This window comes from Puma concolor, chromosome D4 (genome assembly GCF_028749965.1).
Source record: "Puma concolor isolate L17-30 chromosome D4, mPumCon1.1.hap2, whole genome shotgun sequence".
NCBI classification, from domain to species: Eukaryota; Metazoa; Chordata; class Mammalia; order Carnivora; family Felidae; genus Puma; species Puma concolor.
The window spans coordinates 26,844,360-26,857,561 of record NC_141679.1 but is presented as its reverse complement, the minus strand read 5'-3'; the positions used below and the strand labels follow the sequence as shown (position 1 = coordinate 26,857,561).

General features: G+C 39.1%; 1 protein-coding gene across 5 annotated transcripts in view; it reads left to right on the top strand.

The window, feature by feature from the left end:
- The first annotated feature begins 1,572 nt into the window (after window positions 1-1,572).
- AGTPBP1 (ATP/GTP binding carboxypeptidase 1) overlaps window positions 1,573-13,202 on the top strand; it is a 167,144-nt gene continuing 155,514 nt past the window's right edge. For 3 of the 5 annotated variants that reach the window (XM_025931681.2, XM_086685116.1, XM_086685117.1), the window contains exon 1: window positions 1,573-1,712. The gene's annotated coding sequence lies outside the window, so the exon portion shown is untranslated. The other 2 variants (XM_086685114.1, XM_086685115.1) reach the window with 2 other exon arrangements.

The window sequence follows — 13,202 nt, the reverse complement described above, 5'->3', positions numbered from 1 at the left end:
TGGCTTGGCCCTTTCCCTAGTTGTGTGGTTTAATCCACTAGATCTGTGTCCTGGCCATCAAACCACACTAATGATGCTTTGCTAAAGTGGGATTCAAATTCTATATATACACACACTTACATTTATTTCTATATCTTTATATATTGAAGGTTGATTCATTTAGGAAGATGCTCTTTGAATAAAGTTTTATGTGTGTTATATATAATGTCTGTAAAATGTTAAATATTCTTAGGTAATTGTAATTAGGTGTTGTTAGATATGCTTTTCAGTCTGGGTGGTTTGGGGTGGTTCTTGTTATAAAATTCCTTAAAATACTGTAATCTACCTTTCAGTGCTCACAGCCAGGGAAATTTTGGCATTTCTGAAATGGCAATCTCTCGTTAAAGACTCTGCCAAGGGCAAACTGCAAGAAGCAGGTGTCGTGCACCTTGGATTACCTTTTGAACTGCCTTCACAACTGTTTAATTTTGTTGAAACATGATGATAAGAAAACAAAGCAAAAATTTCACAGGTCTCAATTTATTTCTCTACCTGGTTGTAATAATTTTGCATTCTGTAGCAGCTAGCATAAACAGCAGCAAACATGATCCATGCTCTTGGAAAAAAAGTAAATGTCAAGTATTTATTAAGAATCTATTACAGTGGCTTTACGGGCAGTCAAAACAGAAGGGGGTGAATCAGTATTCAATCTTTCTGACACATCACTATGGCTCTGATTAAAAAAACACTGTCTTTGCCTTTAGTGGCCAATTTAACATTACCATTTTCGTGACTATACGTAGCCACATTACGAAAAAGCAAAAAATAAATCAGCTTGCTATTTTTTTCACTGCAGCTCTAGGCATCTGATTTATTGAGGATTGGCCACAAGGTGCAATCTCCTTGTGTTCTGGAGCCCAGCTGTCTCTTTATAGACTCTCCTCGAGGTCAGGAAAGGGCTGAGCTTTCCAGTGGTGCCCAGGGACTAGAGCGACTCCCCCGCACCACACTGGGGAGTTAACCGCTCGTCCACAGCAGCTAACAGCCTTCTAAGAGCAGAGTGATTGATGGTAGTGGGGTGGGCGCCGGCTTAGCTCCGGAGAAAGGCGGGCCGCTCTAATTGGGAGCGTACAGGAAGGTGAATTGCAGAGAGTGGGGAGCCGCCCGCCTACCGGTTCGGTTCGGTTGGGTTGGACGCTCGCTGCAGGGTCTGGGCCTGCAGCGCGCGTGCAACCCTCCTCCCCAACCCCCTGCCGCGCCTACCCCGCAGCACAGCACCTAACGCCGGCACGCGGGCCCCGCCCTCCTTCCTGCGCACGCTCGCTCCTTACCCACGCGCGCTCCCTGAGTCCCAACCCCGTTCCGGCCCGCGCGTGCCCCACCCTCCTCCCCAGCGCGTGCCCCACCCTCCTCCCTAGCGCGTGCCCCACGCGGCCCGCGCGCACGCGCATTCCGTCCTCCCCCGCCGCCCGGCGCGCGCGAGCCTTCGGGCCCAGGGCGTGCGGTGGGCGGGGCGCCGCGCTGACGTTGCCCGGGATGCGGGCAGGTTCCGCCGCCGCCACCGCCGCCGCCACCGCCGCCTCCGCCTCGCCTGCCACCGGGGTTTGTATGAAAACACCGGGCGGCGGGCGGCGAGAATTCCGCCGTGCTCCCAGAGAGCAGCCGCCGGCGCTGCGGATGCCGAGCTGGTGCCGCGGCTCTGCCCAGTCCCGCCAGCGCCCCATCCTGAGCCGGTGAGCGCCCCGCCTCCGTCCGCACGTCCGGGCCGGCCGCCCCTCGGCCGCTGCTTGCCCGCCCGTCCGCCTTCCCTCCGCAGTCCCCCGGCCACCGAGTCCCGGGGGCGGGAGAAGCAGGGAGGAGCGACCCCGCGCCCGCCGCGGTCTGCGTCCTGGGATCCCTCCGCCCCTCACCTGACAGGTTGTGTAACGTGTGTCTTTCGGGGCGAGTGGACCGGAGCTGGAGGAAAACCCCTGATGGTTTGGGGCTTTGGCTGGCTTCTGGAAAGCGCCCCACGCCGCCCCCACCCGCGACACTCGGTGACCCCCGCCTCAATCCCCGGCGGAGGGTCCCCGACGCGGTTTTCGGGCACAGGCGGCCCCCGTGCCCTGCCCTTTCTCTGGGGCCGGGGTGCAGCGCGGAGCCGAGCTGGGGGGCGGCGGGCCGGGGACGGGCACGCGCCCCGCCTCCCCCACCCACCCCGGCACACACCTTGCTTCGCGGTGGGCTTGGTGTGTGGTGTGACTTTGGCGGTGGCCAGGGTTGCTTCGTGTCAGGGTGGTTGGCCTGAAGTGTGTTCTCCGTTTACAACTTGTCGCCTTTTGGGTTTGATTTGAGCCTGAATGAGATCGCTCTAGATGACAGTGCAGAGTTTCCTTACAGCCTGCCTTCCTGAGTGAGTTGCGGGTTCTTCGTTGCAAGTACTCGAGGACTCCTGCAACCCCGTCTACATGGTTTCCCCTTGTGCCGGTTAAGCCTGTTACTAGGACCAGTGCAATTTTGAATCGGCTGGTTTCCTGGGCATTTACCCATTATAGAATGGAGTTTTTATACATCTTAGCGTAATCGATATGAATGTTGATCATTTAAAGGCCACTTCTTGTTTTGATACAGATTGCTCAATCAAGGGCTTAAAGGTCCAGCACTGCTGATGACCTAATACATTGTAACACTGAGGGTTTTTTTTTTTTTTTTTTTTGGCAGTATTAATTCCTTGTGTTTTGTTTTTCTTCAGGTGTTGAAAATTGTAGCAGCGTTTAATTGTAATGCACGACAATTTGTAGTTAGAAAGGACTGAACAGCTTTCTTTATCACTCATTTTCACTTACTTTGATGCCTGTGTTGTAATCTTTAAATCCAGCTAGTAACCTGAACTCTTATTATAAACTGTCTTTTTTCCTGAGAAAACTAGAAAGTTACTTTTGTAATTTTACAGTGAAATGTTTTCAGTTCAGTATGCTAAAAAAATAGTAGTTTATTTAAGGCACTTTAAATGGTAGTATTTTAAAACATGTGCCAAAATACTAATGAAAACCAGACAAAACCCTGGAAGATCTGTAAGCATTTCCTATAATGGCTGTGATTAGTCCTGTAATTCCTGTGAGATAGGGATGTCTTATCTACGCCTTATTTTCTTATTGTAATATGACTTGTTTAATTCCCATTCCACCTCGCTTGAGTTAAATTCCGCAATGAAGTTATAGGTTCATTTTTAATGACCTCAAAAATCTGCCTTGAATTAATTGCTTCCACACTTACTGAGAACTGCAGTCTCATTCTGAACTTTGTAATGAAGGGGGTAGACTTAGAGTTCCTCTTGGTACTAGCCAACACTGAAAAAACATTTAAGCGTTTTAATGTAGCCTAAGCTTTTGTAGAAGCAATTTTTATAAATCTTTTCCCGTTGACTTGAATTGAGGCATTATTACTTTTTGGAGCAGTCTAGCAAGACTCCTTTTATAATAATGGTTATCTCTGACAGAGGGAAAAGAGACCCAAATGTGAAATTACCCAATTTGTATTAGATTCTACATTTTGGAATTTTTAGTAAATCTCCACAGTATTCACCTTCCAAAATGTATTCTTGCTTAAAGTCCCCCAGTACCTGAAGTTGAACAGTGTATCCGTAGTAATGGATGAAATTGTCAGAGGGCTCTTCAAATTGGGAGACTCCCTTAGGCAGTTGGTCTTGGTGACAACAACAGAAGTTTAGAGTGGGCACCAAATTTTAAATTTTATATATTACTGTAGGTTATAGGGTCTGTGTGCTGTAATGCAGTGGCTGAGGAGTTGGGCTTCGGGGCTGGCTTTGAATCCTGGCTTTGCCTGAGGCAAGTTATTTATCCTCCTTGTGCTTCAGTTTTCTCTGTTGCAAAATAATGGTACTGGGGTAATAATGGTTATATCCTTAAGATCTTGAATATTAAATGAGTTAATACACATAGAGTGCTTAACCCACAGTGCCTGGCACATAGTAATTGCTCAGTAAATATTACTGCTACTGCTTTTTCTCACTCTTCCAAGGGGTTTAGTAAGCTCAAGAAGGACTTTAGGCTGATGGAGCATGATTACTGTAGAATCATTCCACTGTGACCCATTGACTCCTTTGGGGCTAAATGACAGCTTAGTCTCACTGTCCTGCCTTGGAAGCATGTAATTTAGTTTTAAATAGAACAGCTAGACCCTGAAAGCTGGGTGTGCTGAGATGCTGCTGGAGAGGTGCTGAAGTATCCATGTTTGTCCCTTCTGACAGAACCTTGGATCCCTTATGGTGGTGGTGACTGCTATTTTAATCACCTGTTTTTGACTTGTGTTTCTTTGACTGTCATGTGCTTCTATCAAAAATACTATGTATCAAATTGTTACTGGGTATACAGGAGTTTGTCTGATCAAGATAGTGCACATTCTGTTGTTTTTTTCTTCATTGGTGTTACAGAGTGAGGTTAGTTATGATTGGATATTGTACCTTTTCAGCTTTCATGTAATTTTGCTAGGAAAGTTTTTTCTAATTAATGACTTTATGTACTTCTTGTTTTTCTTGGTTTGCAGGGATCTGATGTTAATAGTTGTTTAAATCAGTTTTCAAACTTTTGATTTTAGTACCCTTTTACATTCTTAAAAATTATTGCACACCCCAAAGAGCTTTTGTGGATTATGTCTGTATTTATTATATTATAAATTAAAGAGAAATGTACAACTTTTGTTAACTCACTTAAATATGATAATAACTTAATATAAGCATATTTTTAATGAAAAAATGACTATTTTTCAAAACAAGGCAATAAGAAGAGTGGTATTGTTTTACATAAAAAAATGTTTATTTATTTTGAGGCAAGGGGAGGGGCAGAGAGGGAGGGAGACGGAATCCCAAGCAGGCTCCACACTCAGCACAGAGCCTGACATGGGGCTCAGTCTCACAATCTTGAGATCATGACCTGAGCCAAAATGAACAGTCGGACACCTAACCAACTGAGCCATCCAGGTGCCCCTTGTTTTACATTTTTGTAAATCTCTAATGTCTGGTTTAATAGAAACAGCTGGATTCTCATCTCCTTCTGCATTCAGTCTGTTGCAATATGTTTTTTGGTTTGAAGTATATAGAAAGAGAAACCCAGCCTTACATAGTTAATGGCTGGAAAAGGGAGGGGTATTTTAATAGCCTTTTCAGATAATAATGGATTTTCTTGCTTGGTGCTACATCAGAACTCAACATGTGTTGGTTTTCTAGTTACTTGTATTATGGAATCTGAAATCATATCAATGGACTTTTTACAATGTTATATTAAAATCCACTGGTCTAAACTTTGGATGGATCTTACATAACCATGCCTGAATTTATAACATCATGCCATGGTCGTTTCTAAGTATTGGTTCAGTCAGTTATGCAGATCTCCAAAATGTTGGCACATTTCATTATATATTATTAGAAAATCACATTTGTTAATATCACCATTCATCCCATCAGAAACAGATTATTGGGAAGCTATCCAGGTCATGACATGATGGTGGATGTGAGTTTTCCAGAAATCTGATTTTTGCTTGAAGGCTCAAATTTTATCGTTGGCAAGAATTATGACTGCCAGTTGTTTCCTAGAAGTGACAGGCAGATTTTGTTCATCTGTGAGAGAACTTCTGCCAGAATACCCAAGTCTGAATAACCATGGTCATTCTTTCAAGTAAAAATGGTGTTTCACACACACACACACACACACACACAAAAAAAAAAAAAAAAAAAAGAGGCTAGTGAAAGCTCTCAGTTCAGTCACACAAGTGCTTTACCTTGGGACACCCATCAACTATTGCAATTCAGTATGTGGTCAGAAATGCTTTGTGCATACTTAACCATTTTGTCACACAGAATATTAAAAAGATCTGTACTGAAGGGCTGAGATTTAATAAAATTAATTTTTACTATTTGAAGGACTTTTTTTTAGAGTTTTTTTTTTTTTAAGTTTATTTTGAGAGAGAGAGCGAGCTTGTGTAAGTAAGCTGGCGGGGGGGGGGGGGGAGAGAGAGAGAGGGAATTTCAAGCAGACTCTGCATTATCAGCACAAAGCCCGACACGGGGCTCAATCTCATGAACCATGAGATCATGACCTGAGTGGAAGTCAGCCACCCAGGCTCCCCTGAAGGACATTCTTAAGTGAAGAAGGCTTTTTTTTTTTTTTTTTTTTTTTTTAATAGCTACTGATACTTGATGGTGAAAAATATAATGACCAATAGTGCAGTTTGGTGCCAGTACCAGAAGTTGTTCCAAGATGCTAGAAATGTTATACATCATTGCTTTTGTACCATAGTATAAATGTTAATACAGTTAAAAAGGCTAATAATACTTTATGTTATTATGAAGATAGTTTTGACCTTGTGGACCCCTTAAAAAGGTGTCAGGATCCCAGGTGTCTATGGACCACATTTTGAGGACTTCTGGTACACATCAGCAGTTCCTACCAAACTTTGATTAGGAGGGGAAGTGGCAGTGACTATTACTAGTCTGTTTTTGCTTCAGTCTTTAGGGCCCAGTGAAGGCCGCCTTTAAAAGGATTTTTTTTTTTTTTTTTTTTTTTTTAAAGCGCAGTAAAGGCAATTCACTTCTAGAAAGTTGAGGCTCTTAGGGGTTTTAGTCAGATGCTGATATGGGGGAGCTATAGTATTAGTAATTTGAAATTATGCTATCTAAAAGCAAAAAGATTGGGGAGTATATTTCCACATAAATGTTCAACAAATCTAATTTGGGGGGTTTAAATATTAGATAAATAGTGAAGGCACAAAATGTGAAAAGCTCAACTGATATCAAGCTCTTAAGCTAAAATAAACATCTTAGCTTCCCTTCTTAATCTCTTGAGTTCATTTCTCACTTAATTCGTGCTGAGGGTCAACCATCCCTAAGCAGAGGTACCCAGCATTTGCTCTCTTTGCTTCACGTCATACCTTACTAGGAAAATGACTTAAGATTATGAAGGTTATAAGGGTATATAGGTAACATGGGGAATAAAAGTAATAAGGAATAAGGCTTATGAAAGATCTATGATAGAATAACGGTAATAAAAATGTAAACACTGTCTACATATAATAAATGTTGAATGAATTGAAAAGAATACTGTTTTGGGGTTCCTGTGTGGCTCAGTCAGTTAAGCATCTGACTTCAGCTCAGGTCATGATCTTGTGGTTAGTGAGTTTGAGCTCCGCATCCGGCTCTGTGTTGACAATGTGGAGCTTGGAGCCTGCTTCAGATTTTGTGTCTCCCTCTCTCTCTGCCCTCCCCCCCCACTCTTTCTCTCTCTTTCTCAAAAATAAATGTTAAACTTTTTTCTTTTTAATTAAAAATAAAAAAAAGAATACTATTTTTGACAGGAATTCTCCAGACTTTTTAACTTATTGTAGGCACAATTTCTAGTTGTATGTAGGTAGAAGTGATGTTGAATAAGGCAAGACAGCAAACCTCCTTGATGAGCTTTTCTCCTAATTGCAAAGTAAGAGGATTTGACTCCCAGGTGATCTTTGAAGTTTCTTACAACTCTAGAGTTCTAGGTTTTTTGTTTTTATTTTCTTTGCCTATTGATAACATCTTTGTCATTTCTTAACTCCATCTCCTCAATTCGAATTTGTGATTTCATTTGAAGCTTATTTTTCACAATTCTTATATTTGTATTTTTAGTTCGTATTTTGATTTAAAAATTATTTTAAACTTATATGTATATATAAAATATAAAAATTGCCATTTTAATCATTTTACAGTGGTATTAAGTACATTCACGTTATTGTGCAGCCGTCACACCATCCATCTTCAGATCTTTTTTGGTCTTGCAAAACTGAAAGTTTGTACCCATTGAACAATAAATTCTCATTTCCTCCTTCCTGTAATCACTAGCAACCACAAATTCAACTTTCTCTCTCTATGAATTTGACTGGTGTGAGTACCTTTTATGAGTAGAATCATGCAGTATTTACCCTTTTGTGACTGGCTGTTTCATTTAGCATTGTCTTCAGGATTCATCCGTTTAGGATGTATTAGGATTTCTTCTTTTAGGGCTGAATAATATTCCATTGTGTGTATATTCCATATTTGTTTATGCATCTGTCAGTGGACTTTTGGGTTGCTTTTACCTTTTGACTATCGTGAATAATGCTGCTATGTACATGGGTGTAGAAATACTTCTTCGAGACCCTGCTTTCAGTTCTTTTGGGTCCATATTTAGAAATGGAATTGCTGGGCCATATGGTAATTCTATTTTTGAGTAACAACTGTACTGTTTCCATAACAGCTGCACCATTTTATTTCTATACCAACAGTGTACAAGGATTCTAGTTTCTCCACATCCTTGTCAACACTTGTTTTCTGGTTGATTGGTCTCTTGTTGGGGGTGGGGTTGGCCGTTGGAGTCATTCTAATGGGTGTGAGGTCCTATCTCATTGTGGTTTAGATTTGCATTTATGCTGCTGAATTTGGTTTGCTGCTATTTTGTTGAGGATTTGTATGACAGTGTTCATAAAGGTTATTGATCTCTGGTTTTCTTGTAATGTCTTTGTTTGGCTTTGGTATCAGGGCAGTGCTGGCCTCATAGAAAGAGGGAGTGTCCCCTTCTCTTCAGTTTTTTGAAAGAATTGGAGAAGGATTGATATTCTTTAAATGGTACAATTCACAAGTGAAGCCATCAAATCTGGGTCTTTTCTTTGTTGGGAAATTTTTGATTACTCATCCAATCTCCTTAATAGTTATGGATTTATTCAGATTTTCTGTTTCTTTGTGATTTCATTTCAGTAAGTTTTGTGTTTCAGGAAATTTGTCAATTTCATCTAGTTTATCCAATTTGTTGGTGCACAGTTCATAGTATTCACTTAAAATCCTTCATATTTCTGTAGAATCAGTAGTCGTGTCTCCACTTGCTTTCCTGCTTTTAATAATTTGAGCCTTCTCTGTTTTTTTGTAAACTTACTAAAGCTTTGCCAATTTTGTTAATCTTTTTAAAGAACCAGTTTTTTTTTTACTTGTTGATTTTCTCTATTTTTCTATTCTCTATTTTCTTTATCTCTGCTCTAATCCTTAGTATTTCCTTCCTTCTGCTAGCTTTGTGTTCTCCTTTTTCTAGTTCCTTAATTTGTTAGGTTGTTGATAGGAGGTCATTCTCTCTCTCTCTCTCTTTTTTTTTAAATGTTTATTTTTGAGAGAGAGAGTGCGAGCGAGCGTGCTGTGTGCACACGAGTAGGGGAGGGGCAGAAAGAGAAGGAGACACAGAATCAGAAGCAGGCTCCAGGCTCTGAACTATGAGCACAGAGCCTGATGTGGAGCTTGAACCCATGAACCATGAATGAGATCATGACTTGAGTCCAAGTCAGATGCTTAACCAATTGAGCCACCCAGGTACCCCTGAGATCTTTCTTTTTTAATGTAAGTGTTTATAGCTGTAAACTTTCCCTCCTAGCCCTGCTTTCTCTGCATCCCATAAATTTTGGTATGTTTTATTTTCATTTATCTCATTTCCCTTGTGATTTTTTTTCTTTGACCCATTGGTTGTTAAACAGTATGTTGTTTTGTTTCCACAAACTTGTGCATTTTCCAATTTTCCTTATTTATTTCTAACTTCATCCTGTTGTGTTTGGAGAGGTTACTTTGTATAATATCTGTCTTTTAAAATCTATTGAGACCCAATTTGTGGCCTAAAAGGTGGTTTATCCTGGAGAATGCTCCAAGTGCCCTTGAGAGGAATATATATTCTATTGTTAGGTAGTGTTTTATATTTGTTATCTCTCGTTGGTTTACAATGTTATTCAAATCCTCTGTTTTCTTATTTATCTTATGTCTGGTTGTTCTTTCCAAGACTGACCATGGGATATTGAATCCTCCAACAATTATTGTAGAACTGTTTGTTTTCCCCTGTAATTCTGTCAATTTTTGCTTAGTGTGTTTTGATGCTCTGTTATTAGGTACATGAATGTTTATAATTGTTATATCTTCTTGCTGTCTTAAACCTTTTATTAATATATAGTGTCCTTCTTTGTCTCTTGTAATCTTTTTTGATTTAAAGTCCCTTTTTTTTCTGATGTTAGTATAGCCACCCTGCATTGTTTTTGGTCACTATTTGCATGGAATATTTTTCTGTCTTTTTATTTTCAAACTATTTGTGCCTTTATATCTAAATGAGTTTCCTGTAGATAGTATATTGTTGGATTATGTTTTTTAAATCCATTCTGCCAATCTCTGCCTTTTGATTGGAGGTTTTAACCCATTTAGATTTAAAGTAATTACTGATAAGGAGGAACTTTGTCATTTTTATATTTTTAAAAATTATTTATTATTATTTGTTTTGTTTTTATGACTATCTTTGGTTTGCCTAAATTTTTAATTTTTTATTTATTTTAGTTTTTCTTTTTTATTTCTATATGCCTTATGGCTTTTTGAGTCTCTTATATCCTGTATATTTTGATTTTTATTGGGACTGACTTTGGCAAGTAAAGTGATACTTTACTTAAACAACAAACAGACAAAACTGAAACCATTTTCATGGGCTTGTCATAGGTTAGAGGCAAGGACAATACGTGTTTCAAGGTAAGAATTTTAATGTCAAATATCACCTATATAGGTTTATGAATTTTGACATTTGTTTAAATCTAAAAATGGTTGGAATCTGAGTTGAGGGAAGAGTAATATTAAATAAATTATTTAGTTGGATTGAAATGTGGTGCAATTCTGCTCCCAATGGTAACACATTATTTGTAGTATAATTAAAACCTCATATAGCAAAACAAATTAGACCTTGTGTAAGTGCTGGAACATCTTTGTGGAGTAGTATGTGAACTATCTAAACTTAGGTTTTTAATGAGGATGCATGATGAAGAAAGGTAAAAGGTATAACTTTTATAGGTTTCCTCTTATCCACAGTTTTTTGGTAAAATTAATGACAATAATATAGGTAAAAAAAAAATTTGCCTGTTTGCAGATTGGGCTGCAACATTCATAAACTACCGTTGACCTTTGAAACAACATGAGTTTGAACTGTGTGGGTCCACCTATCTGCATGTTGTTTTTTATAAATACAGTACAGTACTGTAAATGTATTTTCTTTTCCTTATGATTTTATTAATATTTTTTTTCCTCTAGCTTACTTTATTGTAAGAATATGGTGTATAATACATATACATACACATGCAAAATATATGTTAATTGGCTGTTTACATTGTTGGTAAGGCTTCTGGTCAATTGACCAGCCAGGCTTCTGGCTATTGATAACTAAATCTGGGGGGAGTCAAAAGTTATATGTGCATTTTTGAGTGCATGGGGATCTGTGTTTGTTCCAACATCTCTAATCATTGAATACCATATGAATAAGGTAACTAGATGAAAATGTATACTCTAATAGTAGTAATTTAGAGTAGGTCAATATATATGGAGATGTGGGTTAGTATATGCAGACTGTGTCCAATATATATATTTCTCTCAATTTAAATGGAAATGATTTTTATATGCCTTTTGCTGAGAATGTTACTTCTATTTCCTTAGACAACAGATATTGTTTACCTTCTTCCTTTAAAATTTCTCACTGTTCCTTCAAGGATGCTGCCAAGGGTATGGTCATATTCTTTGGGATGTTTCTTATTCAGTAATCAGAATTTACAGTTTTCCATCACATTGACATAGCTGGTGTGGGGGAATAGTAGCTGCCTTATGTTCTTGAAAAGTGATTTCTTCTTTTCAGATAATGAAACAATTAGAGAAAGCTGACAAAAGATGATGCGTTTTCAGTGTACTTGTTTCCCGGTTCCTCGCAGTAGAACCAACTACCCAGATCTTCTTTAACTGCAGTCTTTCCTTAGTTGTCCACATCCACTACAATAAGGACAATGTCTACTATTTAACAGCAAAGGTAATCATTGTTGACTAGAGCAGTGCTTCCCCAAAGTTTTTAAACAGTGGAAATTTTGCCTAATTATATCTTGTAGGGAGGCCCATTTGTGGACATTTGAGAGTAAAATAGTGAAGTTGTTCTGGTTGAATAGGAATAGAACCAGGTTGTTTAAACAATGCAAGTGAAAAGGAATCATATTTCCTCAGACTGTATTTAAAAGATTTCATGTGAATAGTGTATGTTTCTTTGCATTTTTTAGCAGTTTGATTTGAAATACATTAAAAACCATGTATGTTTGCGAAGTATATATATTTAGAAAATATAACCTTAACTTTGGGGCGTGTGCCAGAATTTCTTTTATGGCTTGTTTGCGGAATGGAAATTAGGACAGGCTTACATGTATGAAGTGTGTTTATGCACACTTACTGACTTGGCTGATAGGTTTGATTTTAAGCTTAAGCCAGTGGAACCTGAGGCCTTCAGTTTTGGTTTCTTGGGCTCTGGAACTAGCTCTAGTTGAGAGCAAAAGATCAGGAGAATCTAAAACACAAACAAATCAGAAAATCCAATACTTTTCTTGAGCTAGAGTATATAAAATTGCTTGTTTTTTTCTTATGTGTGGGCTAGGTTGAGTGAGTTGATCTTGCTTATGTGGTTTTCCGCCAAGGCCATATGCCCACATTTAATTCAAGTTCAAGCCACCTTTAAATATATATAAAAGTCAACGTATACAGACACTCCCCCCCCCCGCCATTTTGGGAAATGTATACTGTGGATTTTTTTTTTTATGTGCAGCATAGCAGGATTGTGTTTTTTTTCTCCCTAAAGACCCAGGTGGGTCAGTAGTTTTGCTTTTGTGTAAAAGGGATATTATATTCTATTGTGGGAATCAGGCACTGAATTACAGAGAGTGTTAAACCCTTAACCCTAATTTAAGGATGGATTGAATTAGAAAGTTCCTGCAGTGACTAACTTTTTTTTTTTAACAGCTTTATTGAGATATAACTCGCATACCATACAATTTTCCCTTTAAAATACGCAATTCAGTCCCTTTAGTGTATTCACAGAGTTGTGTAGCCATCACCACAGTGAATTTTCGAACATTTTTATTGCCCCAAAAAGAAATCCCACATCCTTTTAGTGTGTCTCCTCCCCCAGCCCCACCCCATTCTCTTCTAGTCCTAGATAAGCATTAATCTACTCTCTGTATAGATTTACCTATTCTGGATATTTCATATAAATGGAATCATACAATGATGTCGTCTTTCATGACTGGCTTCCTTTTATTTAATATATTTTCAAGGTTCATTTATGTAGCATATATCAGTCCTTTGTTTCTTTTTATCATTGAATAATATTCTGTATAGCTATACCACATTTCATTTA